At 39.1% G+C, this 17,127-nt stretch overlaps 1 protein-coding gene across 2 annotated transcripts in view; it reads left to right on the top strand.

The window, feature by feature from the left end:
* Positions 1–3,369: 3,369 nt before the first annotated feature.
* The window catches only part of LOC131438235 (uncharacterized), a 679,506-nt gene continuing 665,748 nt past the window's right edge, over positions 3,370–17,127 (top strand). For both annotated transcript variants that reach the window (XM_058608110.1, XM_058608111.1), the window contains exon 1: positions 3,370–4,436. The gene's annotated coding sequence lies outside the window, so the exon portion shown is untranslated. The remainder of the gene's footprint in view (positions 4,437–17,127) is intronic.

The raw sequence follows: 17,127 nt of genomic DNA, 5'->3' as shown, positions 1-17,127 counted from the left end.
TTCGGTCGGGTCGTAGATGTGTACCGTAAGCGTCGGTTCGGGAGATTTTCCCTCGTCGGGGAACCCTCCGTCGGTGTAGACTAGATCTTTTGGCGGAGACTAGTCGAGTAGTTCCGCGACATAGCATCAGTTTTGGGTCGTCGAGGCACCAGTGAACCGGAAGTTACCCTCGAACCGGCATCACTGGACCGACCTCGTCATCCAACTGGTCGATCCCTCTAGAGCAGCCAATAGCTTTCCACTCCGTGCGTAAATTACATATCACCTTGTAGAAAAAAATACCTTCCACCTCGAGAAAAGAAGCCCAATATTTTTTTTACTTTAGGAAGCGTGGGAATGATTTTACTTCGATGATGTCTATGTACATGTCTTGTTATGTTTGCTCGGTACTTGAAACGTCAGGACCCTGTCAGGACCTGCGCGAGACTGCCTTCTTGCTCGAGGGCTGCAAAAGGTCAATGTAGAGGTTGCGACTCTTCAAGAAATTCGATGGCGTGGCACAGGCGAACGAGAATTCCGCGCAGTGGACCCAACTGCGGGTACTTCGTTTAAGTACCACATACAGTGGAGGCGAAAAATCATAAAGCGGAGTTGGTTTTGTAGTACTTGGTAAGCAACAGCGACGGATCATCAGGTGGAGAACGGTGGACGAACGTATCTGTGTGTTGAGGATGAAGGGCAAGTTTTTCTACTACAGTTTAATCTACGCATACGCACCAACCAACGACAAACCCAACGATGTGAAAGAAGAATTCTATGACCGTTTAGACAAGACCTACGACATTAGGGCACTTGTCGTAGGTCTTGTCTAAACGGTCATAGAATTCTTCTTTCACATCGTTGGGTTTGTCGTTGGTTGGTGCGTATGCGTAGATTAAACTGTAGTAGAAAAACTTGCCCTTCATCCTCAACACACAGATACGTTCGTCCACCGTTCTCCACCTGATGATCCGTCGCTGTTGCTTACTAAGTACTACAAAACTAACTCCGCTTTATGATTTTTCGCCTCCACTGTATGTGGTACTTAAACAAAGTACCCGCAGTTGGGTCCACTGCGCGGAATTCTCGTTCGCCTGTGCCACGCCATCGAATTTCTTGAAGAGTCGCAACCTCTACATTGACCTTTTGCAGCCCTCGAGCAAGAAGGCAGTCACGACGTTAAAATCATCATCGAGGATGTAAACACTCAGGTCGGAAGGTAAGAAAATTTTTACCCAGTTATTGCTATGGAGAACCTCCACTCATCTACCAACGACAACGGCCTAAGGTTGATTAACCTCGCCGCAGCCAGAGGAATGGCGATCTGTAGCACCTATTTTGCGCGCAGGGATATTCATGAACACACCTGGGAACACCGAAATGGTGAAACAAGCTCTTAAATCGACCATGTTTTGATAGACGAGCGACATTTCCTCGAAGTTATCGATATTAGGACTATTCAAACATAGATTCCTCGGAAGTTCAATAAAACGAGGCTCGGAGGTTCTATAAAACGGTCAACAGCATGAGAACTATGGGTACATCCGTACCAGTTATGATCAACGACCGAGACGGAAATTTGTTGACCGATCACACATCAGTGGCAACACTTCCAGCGATTATTGAATGAACGATTGCATTGGAGCATTGCGCTGCGGTACGCTCCGCGCGTGCGGGTCGTTATTGAAAAATTCACTGCTCCGAAAGTATTGATCTTTCCACTCTGAAACTTAGCCAAGAATTAGTTAAACCCCTTAGGTTTTTTTTTCAACAAAGAAAAAAAAAGGCTCGAGTTTTAAATTTTTTTATTTGTTTATTAATTTTTAACTTTTTTCATTATATTTACTTTAAAGGTTGTTTTATGGAATCGCGTATTTGAAAGCTAAGGAAAAGAGGCACATTTCATGTCTTAGGCGAATTTTTGTATCTTTATTAGATTTTACAGTATAGGCTGAAAACAGGATCTTTTTCGAAAACGCGAAATTTCAAAAAATCATATCTCGAAAATTTCACGTATCATATTGAAATGAAAAAATACGTGTCGAATAATTTCGCGTTCTTTACCTTTACCCTTTTATATATTTTAATTTATGACTTTCACTTACACGGAAGTACGAAAGTCAAGTACGTAACTGACATAAATGACGTGAAATTGCCATTTGAAATTTTCAACATGAAACGTTTCTGTTGAAATGAAGTGGATTTTTATCTTGCTGTCATTGTTCTCAGGTAACTGATTATGGATAAATGAACCTTATGTTAGTTAAAAAATACCATTACGTGAAACAACACTTGCAATGTTGCAATTTTATTATCAGGAGCTTTTCCCTGTAAACAATTATGGTACTACGTATATGTTCTTCGGACTCAACCCCCTCCTCGTAAACAAACGTTGAATTTTATAAACTTATAAATTTTACACAAACCACCCACACGGCTACGAAAGGGTTAATACCAAATAAATCATGTGTCTGCCAATCACCGGCTCGGCGAAAGCACAAACACTACGAGTTTCGTATGATTTGTGTCAAACATGTGCTTCAAAGCCTCCACAAGCGTTATCGGCATGTTTGAAAGCGGCATCCAGCTCAATGAGAACCGTATCTTTTTAACGTTTCGCAAGATAGCACGCGAGACGGAGAGCGTAGAGCGCTGTTTTAGTTTGAGAGAACACACGACATGAAACATCGCTTTTTCTCTTTCTCTTCAGAAACGGAGAGTTCACAATGTGACTATCGTATCGTGTGCACGATTTGTCTACATTCGGGCTATTTTTAGTGTGGACGGCCAAATCATCGCACGATTCTGCTACTGCCGTAATTCGTGATACTTTCTTTTTCTCCGAGCACAGCTTGTTTACAACTCTCACAGACGCGCGCCCTTGCATGCAGTGGTATGTTTTGATCCTTGCCGGGCCACAGACGGTGCTATGTGCGATGGAAGAGAGCGCGGTTGGCTAGACTGGATGCCGGTTTTTCATTGACGAGATGCTTTGCCGAGAGCGAACGAGAGAGAGAGTGTTTATCCTGTCGGAGTGAGAGTCGGTGTTTCGGGGGAAAGCCGAATGCAGTTTTCCACCTGCTAACCACCCAACACGTAGTTAGCGTAGCGTACCGCAGCGACGATGAATGACGGGAAGAGTCTGATGTTGTGGCTCGCCGATCGACCGGCTGCGTGGCTGGTTGATTGCTAAAAGGACCGTCTAAGCGCGTGTGTTAGTGTGACCTTAGCAGCCGTGGGGTGGGTGGTTTACAGTGGGGTGCTGAGCGGAAAATAGCGGTGGTGGGCAAAAAGAAAAAGCGAGAGAGGACTAACGAGACGGATTTTACCGATGATATCCTTGTTGGCGTTACCGGAAAATCGAGACATCAGTGCGATTTCTATCGTTGGATGTGAATGATCGTTACCGGGCGAAGACTACTTCTACTACTGTCGGTGAATGGGCTTTCTCGATCGGTAGTGAAATCTGACCAAATAGCAAAAGGTTACGATTGCTCGAGTTACTCGTACATGTATTTGCCAAGGATCCGCTAGTGAGTGGCATTCTGGTGTTTTGTTAAAATATGCGGATTGGTCCGAGCAGGGCAGTGCAATAGTCCAGTAGAAGAACCCATCCGGAAGTAGCCGAGGCCAAGTGTGAAGTTTAAACGCAACCGAAGCATACAGCGGTGCCGGATCATAGGAATTTCTAATCGTCGGCGATCAGAGAGTTTATAAACCGCCCTGGTGGATATAAAACCCTCCTAACGGAGGAAAGAATTTCAACAGGAATTTCACTCGCAACAGTAACAGTGACTGGCGAACGTATGGGAGTTACGATGATGTTCGTTTAATTTTGATGCTGCCTGGAGGATGTTCGTGCTCAAGTTGAAAATTCGCTTCGCTCTCTCGGTGTAGTGTTTTGGCACAGGGAAGAATATTCGGAAACAGTGAGTTTACAGTGAATTAACAGCTGGTTGGTGTGTTGTAAAAATAAATATCGTAACCGTATTAGGCTATCACAGTAAATCTGTGTATATTCTAACAGTGCATCTGTGCGTTATATCTTTTAATCTAAGCAGTATAGCAGTGTTTATTCGCATTAATCGTAATCATCATATTATCGAATATTATCTACAACCATAACCGTGATCATCATTATCGTTCAAAACCTCGTAAATATAAATAGTGTGTGTGTGTACAACTTATTACCATTTCTAGTGCACGTTTCACCATTTCGACCCATCAAATTTTGTTTGGAAAACGAATGGTCCTATCGATGTCTTTAACGGCAATCAGTGTCAAGTGAAGTCCACTGAATGTGATTTTTACTTTGAAGTGTGTGAAGTGTTCCCATCATCAGTAGCAGCAGCTGGCACGACAGTGGCCAGCCGTCTAGATTTAAGCGGGGACAAACTCATTAATCACCCGGCGGAATTTTCGTACGCGCGTACGGGATCCCAAAACAGTGGAAGCAGGTACGTACGTGGTAGTGTAATTACTTTTCAACGGATATTTTCCAGCTGGACTACGGCAAAGTGGTTGAACTTTGTTTTCTTTTTTTTTTGCGGATGGATGGAATGATTCGTGAACCAAAACGGTGATAAATGGGTCACCAGTTTAAAAACCAGAAGCTTTGTTTGATAACGGGCTCTTCTGATGCTCTTAGGTCATCGATCAAGTTTTAGTTCTCTTCGGTTTTTCCTTTGCAATGTTGCAGTATGCTCTACTTTAATATAGTATTTAAAATTATTTAAGTAAACAATTTAATAGAATCAGAATTTTCACTTCGGACGATTTCGATCTTAAAATTACGATATCGCAGTTTAGGATTTTTGTAGTAGTTGACTTAACTAATATTTGTTAACATATCCAATATGGTTTTCGATTTGCATATATTCAAGTGGTGTGTTGTTTTAAATGCTGTCAAATGCCGGAGACAGCAGAAAGCAACACTAAAATCACATTACATAATCAACAGTTTATTTAGTTGAAGTCTATTTTCAACGCCTCAAAATGGCAATGAGAGGGACATCGATTATAATCTCTTAACTAGGAATCATCGATCAACGGTTTGGTGATAAACTCAAACTTACTTATGATGAAAAAAATTTGGCAATGTAATAGGAAACGTTTACTGTTTTAGTGTTCCAAAAATTAGGCAATGCATGCTCATTAGTAATTCTGTCAAGAGATGCAGAAACTAAAAAGATTGCAAATAACAAGTGTAACTTATTGAAATTTCAAGATACGAGGTCTGTTTAAAAAGTTCCCGGAATTTTTTAATTGCGCGCGTCTGGAGAGTCCGGTGGTCAAATTTTTTTTTTATTGTGTTGGTACATATGTCCCTAATGTATGGTGAAATTTGCAGCTGTATTCATTGTTTACATTCTGTCTTGTAGCGGCTAGTGTAGACGTGTTTTTTTGAGCTCGGCGATTTTTGTTAGTTTAAACAATGGAAGAATTGAAGAGTCAAAGAATTTGTATTAAATTTTGCGTGAAAAATTAAATAAAGTGTAACCAAGTGTGCGAAATGTTACAGAGAGCCTACGGTGAGTCTGCTATGAAAAAAAAACAAGTGTTTACGAGTGGTATAAGCGTTTTCAAGATGGCCGCGAAGACGTTGAAGACGACGAACGCTCCGGTCGACCCAGCACGTCAATAATCGATGAAAATGTGGGAAAAGTGGAAAAAATGATTATGGATGATCGCCGAATCACTATTAGAGAAGTTGCTGATGAAGTTGGCTCATGCCATCATATTTTTTCAAATGTTTTGGGCATGAAACGAGTGGCAGCAAAATTCGTTCCAAAACTGCTGAATTTTGATCAAAAAAACAAACGCATTACCATCGCTCAGGAGCTGTTAAACGACGTCAACGACGATCCAAATTTACTTGAAAGGATCATAACTGGTGATGAAACATGGGTGTACGGTTATGATGTCGAAACAAAAGCACAATCGTCCACGTGGAAGCACCCAACGTCACCAAGAGTGAAAAAAGCACATCAAGTTCGATCAAATGTCAAGGTTTTGCTTACTGTTTTCTTCGATTATAATGGCATAGTGCATAAAGAATTCTTGCCAAAAGGTCAAACCGTCAATAAGGAGTATTACCTTGAAGTAATGCGACGTTTGCGTGAAGCAATTCGAAAAAAAACGCCCCGATTTATGGAAAAACAATTCATGGGTTTTGCACCACGATAACGCACCTGCTCATTCATCGTTGCTTATTCGTGATTTTTTGGCTAAAAACAAGACTTTAATCATGCCCCAACCTCCTTATTCACCAGATATCGCTCCGTGTGATTTTTTCCTGTTCCCAAAGTTGAAGAGACCCATGAAAGGACAGTGTTTTTCATCGATTGAAGAGATAAAGGCAGAATCGCTGAGAGTGCTACAGAGCATTACAAAAAGTGACTATCAGGGGTGTTTCGAAGACTGGAAAAAACGCTGGCATAAGTGTATTATATCTAGGGGGGATTACTTTGAAGGGGACCATATAGATGTAGACGAATAAATAAATATTTTTTTAGAAAAATGAGAATTCCGGGTACTTTTTGAACAGACCTCGTATTCTACAATTGTTTTAGAATTGTTTTTTATGTTTGAAATGTTCGGAGACATTTTTTAAACATAATAGAATCGGTTGTGAAACTTATCACTTAGCTTTATAACACTACCGAAGAAATCATTTACAGATCAACTTCGATTACTTCTTAAACAATTGTTCAGCAAATAACCAACTGTTGCCCTAGACATCGTCATTTAAAAAAGAGGTAACTATAACAATTGTGCAACTTATCAGATTTTTTTTCCAAATGGCTGTCTTAGTTGCATCGGACAAAATATATGCCTAAATGGCGAACAATCTTTTGACGAAGGAAAATGAGCGAAATGATGCTCTCCGCAAGGCAAAAAATGATAAGCAGAATTGAGAACCTTACTTTAAAAAATATTTCTCTACAGAGTCTGCATAATTTTGGCCGCCTCTTAAATTTTTAAGTCAGTGTGTGAAGTTTTATAATTTTTAGAAAGAATGATGCGAAACTCAAAATTTGATGTGAAAAAGTTGTGCAGGATTCATTTGTATTCATCCGACAAAATTGAAACGAATAAATACAAATGGAATTCATTACATTCACTTTGGTAGCTATGGATAATGGAAGTAATGTAGAAACTCTCTATACTGACATCAGCAAAGCTTCCGACAGAATTGACATACCATTATTGCTATTCAAAATTAAAAAAAAATATGGCATTGAACAAAAACTTTTGGAATGGCTTGAATCATATCTCGCAGAGCAGTGCAGAGCAGTTCAAATTGAACTGCTTAGTGCTAAACTCGGCAGTTCAATTTGAACAGCTAAGCAGACGTAAAGTTCTGCTATTTACAGAACACTTTTTGTTTTGCAACGGAGTGCATCATTATCAAAAAGTTACAGAAGTTCAATGTTTCATACGCAATGGAAACAAAACTAAATCAGAGAATTTGTGTATGATTTTCATATTGCTGAAATAATGAGCCGCCATGGCTTCACTTTTGAATGATATTGAACGCAAAGTTAAGTTCATCAAAGTTACTCCTCAATTTGATCGAAATTATCTTAAAACAGTTCAAGAATGTTTGAAAGTTATCTTGTTCATATTTTGATCACCGTTCCGATGGTTCTCATTAAAAAGTGTTATTTTTATTTTTATTTTAAACTGGTGTTTAAACGTAAATTCAAATGCGCTTGAAAATTCCAGGCGTACGGATGAATGTTTCACCATGAAAATGTAGTTCGTTGTTGATTTACTATTTACAAAAGCACATACGATCAATTCTGCAATATTCATTTTTCACGTGCAGAATAGTTTTAAAGATCCATGTTTGTGTTGACATGGCTTTTTTTTTAATTTCACAACCGTCATATATCTAAGGGGTGTATCGAAAATAAGCTATCCACATACATTTGTGTTGTACGCATGTATTTGTAATGGTTTTTATGCTCAGATCACAGCATGCGTTTGGCTGTCAGTTTTCGTTTGTTTACTTGTTTGTGCGGTCGAAATTCTGCGTTTTAAAAATGTCGCGTCTTGATTTTCCGACATGTACACATCAAACCTGTCCCGAAAATACCCATGTTGTAAGGGTTTTCAAGGAATATCAATAAACCGAAAGTCGCCATCTTGGAATTCAGAACCACCTCAAACATCGTTTTCCGACATCTACAGAGTCCGCCATCTAAATTTTTTTTGAACTAGCGGTTATTTCAACATTGGTAACCTTAATGTCACTTCTGATTTGACAGAAACTTAGTTTTATCCTGCAGCTGAACGAAAATGGTTGTGTATACGCTTGAGGAACGCGTGAAAATAGTGCCTACTGGCCTTGCCATCAGCTTGAAGAAGACGCCGATTTTTGCCAAAAAATCATCTTCTGGGATGAGGCACATTTTCATCTCGACGGGTATGTTAATAAGCAAAATTGTCGCATCTGGGGGACGGAAAACCCGCACGTTAGCATGGAGAAGCCGTTGCATCCTCAGAGAGTGACGGTTTGGTGCGGATTTTGGTCTGGCGGCATCGTTGGGCCATTTTTCTTCGAAAATGAGGCAGGAGCCGCCGCCACGGTCAATGGCGAGCGATTGGTTCTTCCCGTTACTTGAAGAGGAAGACCTGGACACCATTTGGTTTCGTTGTGGTGCTCCGTGCCACACAGCCAATGCGATCATCTGCGCACAGTCTTCGAAGATCGAATTATCAGTCGATATTCGGATGTCGTTTGGCCGCCTCGGAGATGTGATTTGACGCCGTTAGACTATTATCTTTGGGGGGCTGTCAAAGATAAGTGTTATGTGGACAAGCCAGAGACAATTCAAGCCTTGAAGCTCAACATTCGTGCAGCCATAGCTGAAATAAAGCTACATACAATCGAAAAATGTACTAAAAAACTGGACCGACCGTATGGCGTACTGCAAGGTCAGCCGGAAGGATTGTACTTTAATATGAAAAAATAAATTTTGAAATCGGATGAACCGTTTGTGTTTTATTGCAAGTTACATGGCGGACCCTGTATATCACATGTTTTTTTAGAGGCACAATACAGTTTGTATTAAGCAACTCTCCCCTTGGTTCCACATAAAAAAAATGTTATCTTAACCATCGTTACATTACTAACATTACGGTTGAATTGTGTCCAAAAATTACATATAAAAAATGATACTTTGGGTTTTGAGTTTAAATAACAATGTGTTGAGTGTAATAAAATTAGTACTATAAGAAATGATTCATGTTCTAGGGTAATTGACGTTTATAATGTTAGTAATGTCCAACTCTGTTTAGCTCAATGCATTGATGTTGCATTGTTGTGTAGTATCATATAATATATATTATTTCAGATTGTAGAATGACAGACAGCTACTGACTGAAATGAATACAGGCCAAATATTACCGTTGATTTTGAACATTGTAACATATAACATTCATATAACCTGGTGCCGGAATCATAGCTCAGAAATATATACGTTTATGGAAAGTGTATTTATTTGGTACATGTTTGTTGTTAAGTGTTTGTCCGGTAATTTCGTATTTTAACAGTGAATCAATAATGAAATTCAACCGCACTCTGTCATGTGGCGAAGTACTATTTGGTACTGGTGGAGATACCGACAACACTTAAATGGTTTCTTGTTTTCAATCGTTCTTTTCGGCTGCTCGGCCATCCATGGAAGTTGACCATCAATGTTAACTTCCCTCTCTGAGCAGCCTAGATAGCCGTGTAGTGTCGGTAGCGGTTTCTCAACTGGCTAAGAATAACGCTACGGTCCACCTGTACCGGTGTTATAAGTCCACCAAACAGGTAAGCCGTGTGGCATCCGGCGGAATTAGTTTTTACCAAGAATTGATCCACTGGTTTCCTGTTCCATGTCGTAAAAGGCCACAAAAATAGGAACTCCTAAGTCAAGGTGTATTTCCGTGCCGATGGCTGAATGGCTGCAGGAGGTTAAACATTGCAGTCGTAAACGGAATATCTTGGGTTTTTCCTCAAGGTGGTGTACTATCCCCACTTTTATGGAACCTAGTCGCTGATGGTTTGTTAAGGAAACTTAATAACCTTGGATTTCCGACTTATGGTTTTGCCGACGATTATCATATATTGATGACCGATATAAGCATTAACACTCTCTTTGATTTAATGCAGTAAGCCCTGCGATCGGTTGAACAATGGTGTTGTCAGGTTGGATTATCTGTAAATCCGGGCAAAACATCAATGGTGCTTTTCACTCATCGTAGGATAATTACAGGAGCTCGTCCGTTGCAGTTCTTTGGTTCAGAGGTGACTGTGGTCGAACAAGTTAAATACGTCGGGGTTATTCTTCACTCAAAACTGAATTGGTCTGCTCACATTGACTGCAGGATTGAAAGAGCTTGCATGGGTTTCGGCCAATGCAGACGAGCTTTTGGAAAATCATGGGGACTCAAACCCAGATATATTCATTGGATCTACACAACTATTGTTAGACCAATTTTAGCATATGGATGTCTTGTATGGTGGCAGAAAGGAGAAGTCGCGACAGTTCAGTCAAAGCTAAATCATCTCCAAAGGATGGTCCTAATGGCGATGACAGGAGCATTCACGACAGCTCCTACTGCTGCTCTAGAGGTGCTACTGTGCATCAAACCACTACATGTGTTCCTAAAACAAGAAGCATTATCTTGTGCATATCGTCTTAAGGTTACAGGGCTTTGGAACAGTAACCCATTCGATTATGCTACCAGCCACACTCGCTTGTGCTCTCAAATGGTTACGTGGGATGAGTATTTACTCGCTCCTAGTGACCTAACTCTCACATGCAGTTTTCCTTTCAAAACATTCAATGTGAGCTATCCTCTTCGTGAGGAATGGTTGTCTGGTTGTCTGGAACGACAACTTGATGAACACATAGTTTGTTTTACGGACGGTTCTCTGTTGAATGGTCGTGCTGGTGCTGGTGTCTACTGTCGTGAAATGAGGCTGGAGCAGTCTCATTCACTTGGTAGATACTGTACTGTGCTCCAAGCAGAAATCTACGCAATTCTGTGAGGAGTACAATCGGCACTTCAGCAGAGGATCTGTGGTAAACGTATTTATTTTTGTTCCGACAGTCAGTCAGCCTTAGAAGCACTCAGTTCGTATGACTCACGGTCGAATCTAGTGATCGCATGTCGAACTCAAATTGAAGACCTCAGCATTTCAAATGCTGTTTACTTCTTATGGGTACCAGGCCATTCTGGTACTACTGGAAATGAATGGGCTGATGAGTTGGCTAGAGCTGGTGCAACGATTGATTTCGTTGGTCCTGAACCAGCTTTACCACTTTCAACTAGTTGGATAAAGCACAAGATTCGTTCTTGGGCTGCATCCAAACATGCCAGCTACTGGCGCAGCTTGCAAACTTGCGCTCAGACAAAAGCATTTCTACCAGATTTGAATCTGAAAATGTCAAAGTGTCTACTGCATTTCTCCAATTATCATTGAAGTATTCTGGCCAGAGCTCTGACTGGACATTGCAAACTCAATTATCACATGGCTACTATTCAACGTGCTGAGTATTATTCGTGTGATTTGTGTGAATGCGATTACGGTACTTCATATCATCTGATATGTAACTGTCCCGCATTGACGCAGCTTCGTATCCGGGTTTTTGGTTCTCCATACATGGTTGAGTCTGTGTATGCGGAGCTAAAATTGAAGGATATTCTCTCGTTTTTCACCCAATGTGGTAAGGAGCTATAGTCAGAAGGGTTCATCGTTCTTCCTGGAGTGAATGAATCCCTTCTGTATTCACCTTAAATAGGGTTTAGCAGATTGTTTGGCATCCTTTGGGGGTACCGAATTTACTTCTGCTCGTACATACTGCGAGTCGTTCTGCATTCTTCCGGGAGTGCAGAATGGTGTCGCTTTTGTAAGATCTCTAAATCCTCTCGGGGGTTGGAGGTTTTATTAACAGCAGACTGTTCGGGACCTCGTAGAGGTTCAGAATTTCCTTCTGCTTCCACTAAATGTGATCCTCAGTAGATTGTTCAGCATCCCTTAGGGGTGCAGAATTTACTTCTGCTTTTATGTGTTTTTGTGTCGTCAATTTTTCCCATCCTCCTAGTCCAACCCTTACCATTTCCTTTCAATCCTTCCCTCTTATATATCGGGAAAATGATGCTAAAAACATATTGATGGCAAGGCACAAATCTCCAAATATCAAGGGGAACGTGCCATTTGAGCCAATTTGTTCTGATTCCTGATTCCTGAACGATATAACTAAACTAACTTTCCCAGTTAGTGCTCGCATCTCATCCGACACAATCGCAAATCGTTTACGGTCGAGACAACAGAAACAAAGACAATACAGTGTAGTGAACAATAGAGTGCACGAAATGGGCAAATACGATTTAACAAAGCCTGAAACTTGGCCTACAAGACCAAATTCAGTTTGTATTGATTTCAAGCGCTGCAAAGTTAGACTAGCAGCAACCGAAATTGAAATCTTGCTTGAGGAGCAAATGCATCGAAACGTTAATGATGTAAGTGAGATTCAATTCAACAAGGCGTCTAACTGTGTGTACATTATGTTCAAACGTGAAAAGGATGCAATTGCATTTGCTTCGGCTAATACCGGGGTGCACAGTGTTGATCATGACAATATTAAATTTAAAATTTCTGAGTACATGGTGGACAATGCCATAGAAGTACGCGTGCATGACCTTCCTCCGCAGACCAGCGATGGGTATGTTCGGGAAAGCACGTCGCAGTACGGTGAAGTTCTTTCCATCGAAAGGGAAGCACGGCGGATTTTTTTCCCGGGTATCCGCAATGCCGTACGAGTGGTACGTATGCAACTACGTAAAGCAATTCCATCTTACATCATTTGTGATCAAGACGGAATACATTCGTGTAAAACGTTGATTACGTATGAAAATCAACTGGTTACATGTCAGTTTTGTGAACAACCTGCACACTACGGCAAACCTTGCACTGAAACTGCGAAAACAAACAAAACAAACAAAAACAAGGACAACCGCTCAACAACGGAAACTAGTAAATGCAGTGCTTCTGTTTCAAAAACACCTTTACCATCTAACCAACCAGCAGCTGCAACCAATGCACAAAAAGGCGCTTCTACAGTAACTAGCAACGAGATCAAGACTGCGAATAACAAGGAAAACGACAAAAAGACGGAAACCAACAATACCACCATGGCCATCAGAAGCATGCAAGTTAATTACAACTGATCAAGGCAGATCAGCTCGAACTTCATATCGTTTTATAGCGCCGTGTGTAATGCTTGCTGTCTAGCAACAACTTTCCTTTCCTTCCTTTCACTTAAGACTTAAACGTTAGCCATAATTTCACTTATATTTATAAATTCGCGTGCTTCCTAGAGCCTTGCTTTTGCATCGATTGACCAATCAGAGCGATGCTTTCCAATTGATATATTACTTACTCCTTCAAAATCGTCGTCTCCGTTAGAGTAAGCCGGCACAGTGTTTTAGATTTTTAGCAGCCAAATAAGGCACTACTCACAATTAATCATAATATCAATTAATAATAATTGAAATACGTGGCTTTAAACATTCAAATCATTACGTAGAAATATTTCCAATCAGTTGGTGAAATAATATTGGTGATTGAAACGAAACTGACTAAACTGTAAGTGTTCAAAAGCTGACCACATTTTTACATGTATTTCTAATTTGCACCTCTATATAGAAAACAAAGATATGTTCCACATCAAAAAAATTGTTATCTCAACCGTTGTTACATTACTAACATTACGGTTGAATTGGGATCGCGGGTGTAGTCTTAAACAATATTCCTTAATTATCTTCGCGTTTTGCCTACGGCTCATGAGTGCTCAATGCAGTTCAAATTGTCTTGCAGCTCAATTTGAACTGCAATAAGAACTGATAGGCCGAATGCGAAATGCAAAGAAAATTAAATTAAATATGTGCTTTTGCACAAACCGGTTACCTAAATCCAAAAAACCCTAAATGTTCATATTCATATAGACGGTAGTAATGTGGTGATCATTTATTACAAAATGTTTGAGTAAATAAATCACGAAACTTATGCTTTCTATCCAGACTAAAGTTTTAATATGCGCACTGCAGAGGACGCAAAAACCAGTGGAATTCGTTTCTTTTCTTTTAGAAAATCCAATGTTTGCTCTTTAAGATGAAACGTTCCGGAGTGCGCGTGTCTCGTTTTTTGATTGATTATTCAAAAACTATAGAGAATTTCGAAAAAAAAACAAAAAACAAATAAATTTTTCGCAATTAAAACTAAACAATTACAACTAAGTATTCTTAGAAATTTGAAATTTTGCTTTGCCGAATGATGATGTTAGAGCTGAAAAGTAGCGTTTAAAGCAAAATTTCACATAGAATCTGAAAAGGCAGCTGAAATTTTAAAACTTTTGCCGAAATAACTGAAATTTGAAAAAGTTTCAAGTGAATTTTATAAACTTTTCATAATTTTCTATACAATGCACAGTGACGTTATATCGTGCACAAAAATTACATATAAAAAATGAATTTATGCATCGGGCTTTGTGTTCAAATAAGAATGAGTTGAGTGCAATTAAAGTAGTACTATAATAAATGGTTCAAAATTTATCTCGACTACTTATTAAGTATCCACAGTTAGTTAAAATTTGACAGTCGAGCAGTTAGTAATTTTCCGTTTTCAAAAATAACCCTGCACGAGAGCATGATTAGTTTTTGCAGTTATTTTCCGACATGGAAAAAAATCTTGCAAAACAATTGTAAGTTTAGGTCTTGAGTAAAAATTACTCCTTCGTATAGTTTTATACTCTCAATAAACAAAAATACCCCAATATTGAGTTTGAATACATTGTCAAACTAAGTCAGTTTTTTTATATATATAAAAAATAGGTATAAAAATTCGCTCAAACTTTAGAAAAATTTCCGAGGCCCGGAGGGCCAAATGTCATATACCAGTCGATTCAGCTCGACGAACTGTGCAAATGTCCGCGTGTGGGTGTGTTGTCAACAAAGAAATCAGGATCTCAGAGATGGCTGGACCGATTTTGATCAAAATAGGCGCAAGTGAAAGGTCTCCCCGTCACCCAGAACGCTATTGAATGGTTTTGAAATCGGATGTTTACTTTTAAGTTATACGAAGTTTTATATCAAAATTTTCAGTTTTTTGACAGTATCTATCACACTTAAGCTAGAAAACAGAATATGTTTCCAGACTTAGTTTGCGCACGGTAATAGCTATCCAACAAGACATAGATTGTTAAAATCCGTCCATTTTTAACGGAGATATCGACATTTTTGTGTAAGCGACTTTTCCCCCTATGTCAGCAGTAGGAGTTTTGTGCATTGTATGACAAAGCAATGCTTGGGAGCAACGTGAAACACGATTTTTATACTGTTACATACAATTGTTCCTAAGTACCAAAAAGACTGTGTACAGCATCCTTTTTTGTGCCATTTTGCTTCGGATCGTTTTTAGCACGGTTCGTTTTTGGCCAATCGTTCGTTCGAATATGACATATGTAAACCAGATGATGGCAGCATTTTCGAGTTGAGAGCAATTCCATAATTATATTTATTTAAACTACTTACAGTAATAAATGCTGGAAGAACATAACACCCATATACCATTCGAATCAGTTCGTCGAGATCAGCAAATGCGTGTGTGAAAAATAGTTTCACTCAATTTTCTCGGAGATGACTCAACCGTTTTCTACAAACTCAGATTCATATGAAAAGTCGTATGCTCCTAAACAAGGTTCCTGAATTATGTTTGGATCCGACTTCTGGTTCCGGAACTACGGGATATGTGAAATGAAAATAAAATAATATAACTCATTTTTCTCGTAGATAAATGAACCCATCAAAGATTCAAATGAAATTTAAGAACCATCTAAGATTCAAATAAAAGGTCTTGCTTTTTATTCAGATCCAACTTTCGGTTGATTAGTATAACAATGTCCATTTCACATATATTAATCATGTTTATCGGGTTTGCAGATTCTCAAATTCTTGTTTCTCAAAGCTCAATCATTTTCTCAAAAAAGGCCAAATCGAATTTCGTACACAATAATTCAAATTGAGAGACTTATGGTCCCATACAAAATTGATGAATTTTACCGATTCCGGCTTCCGATTCAGGAATTACAGGGTTATGAGGTTTTTAAATTCAAACCATTATAGAAGTTAGACTCAAAACTATTGTAATTTGTTCGTCATATTAATTTACGGTCGTATGAATCGTTTTGGGTTATGCTGGTTCTTGAATACTGGCTCCGGAAGTACCGTAAATAATGATGAAAAACTATAAATAGCAATTTACTTCTACATCTAATGGAATGTTCAATCGATTGTCATACGTTTAGATTTAAACTCGATTCGATTTGCAGTTTCCACGTGACAAGGTAAAATCTCAAATTGCCGCTTAAAACGACGGTCATTAAAATAATGCCATGAGAATTAAACACCGAAGAATATTCATGCAAAAAACATATACGAATTGTTAAAAAAAAGGTATCATCTCACTGTTAGGTGGATTAAACACGTTTTTCTCGAAGTTATTACGTGCTCAGTATACCACTTGCTATCATTTCATTATCAGTACAAAATAAATCCAAATAACTTTCCACCCGTCAAACTTTGAATAGGACCGTAGTTTTAGCTTAACATTACTACTCGATTAAAAAGCTGTTCGATAGTTTTTATGTTAACTTTGATTCAAAAGGTAAAATCATTCGCAAAATGTTTCACAGCCTAAGTGCACAAACATTAAATTTTATCGACTACCGTTGATTGTCTCGCCAGGTATGAAGATGAACGGTTAAAACTCCTACTGAAACATTTCATTTAAACAACGGGGACAAGATACTGGCTATTGTTTCCGATTTGATACAATTTGGTAGTACTAAAACAGGCCACACAACTTATTGTCTTGTTGTTGGACTCATTATTTGTTGCAAATTTTGTTTTACGTAGGTTATGAATGGTCCCTATGCCCGCTACTAAACTCAGGCATATAGAATGTTAGCATGTTAGTCAATATGCATGCAAAAAACCTTATGTTTGTCAATTATAAATACTCATGGTTAATAGTTCTAGTGTAATAAAAATCAATAACAATTAACAAATAAAGATTTAATTAGGATATAT

Source organism: Malaya genurostris, chromosome 3, assembly GCF_030247185.1.
Source record: "Malaya genurostris strain Urasoe2022 chromosome 3, Malgen_1.1, whole genome shotgun sequence".
Classification (NCBI taxonomy): domain Eukaryota; kingdom Metazoa; phylum Arthropoda; class Insecta; order Diptera; family Culicidae; genus Malaya; species Malaya genurostris.
This window is presented reverse-complemented; position numbering and strand designations above follow the sequence as displayed.